This window comes from Otolemur garnettii, unplaced genomic scaffold, assembly GCF_000181295.1.
Source record: "Otolemur garnettii isolate 467f Iridium unplaced genomic scaffold, OtoGar3 scaffold00019, whole genome shotgun sequence".
Taxonomy (NCBI): domain Eukaryota; kingdom Metazoa; phylum Chordata; class Mammalia; order Primates; family Galagidae; genus Otolemur; species Otolemur garnettii.
The window spans coordinates 17497168-17498027 of NW_003852414.1; positions in this window are offsets into that span (position 1 = coordinate 17497168).

Sequence of the window (860 nt, forward strand, 5' to 3'; positions counted from 1 at the left end):
ATGCTCTAATATGAATGAGCCTTGAAGACTTTGTGCTAAGTGAAATAAACCAGTCACAAAAAGATACTTTATGAGGTAGCTAGCATAGTCAAACTCAGAAAGTAGAATGGTAGCTGCTAGGGTCTAAGGAGAGGACGAGATGAGTATTTGTTTAAAGGGGTGTAGAATTTCAGTTTTGCAAATTTCTAGAGATTGGTTCCACCACGTTAACACTATTGAACCATGCACTTAAAAATGGTTAGGATAGTAAATTTTATGTTGCGTGTATTTTACCACAATTTACAAAAAAGTTGTAGTAGCTTAAATGAAACAAGACAAATTCTACAACAACTATTGTTTTATATCTCTAACAGGAGATGAGCCAGGCAAACTAGGAAATTCCCAAAGGCTTCTTTAACACACTGGCAACCACCCTACAGTATCTCCTTCCCCCCAAATAGACTTTGGATCTGAGATTCCAGAAGACGCCACTTGGTTCCAATTCTTCAAACTCTGGGATTAAACCAGGGAAAGAAGTAAACATTTTTAGAAACACAGTATTCTATATAGGACAATGGGATTTAGGAATACCCCAGGGTCATCTGTAAATTTGTTCCTCTTTCCAAAAAATTAATTCTGAGAAATATTTGTATTATATAAATATAAAACATTTGTATATATAATTTATTTCCATTCTGGGGACAGATGTTCCTTGTTTGCCATTATTTTCTAGTATGTATTTCAACTTAAAAAAAAAATCTTCAGGATTATTTGTTTTCCTTTTCTCTTTTGAGAAGTTCTTAGTCAATAGTTTCTTGAAAATTCAAATAAATATACGTCTGCTGAGTTTCCTCTGCCTTGTGTTTTTTTTTTTTTTTTTT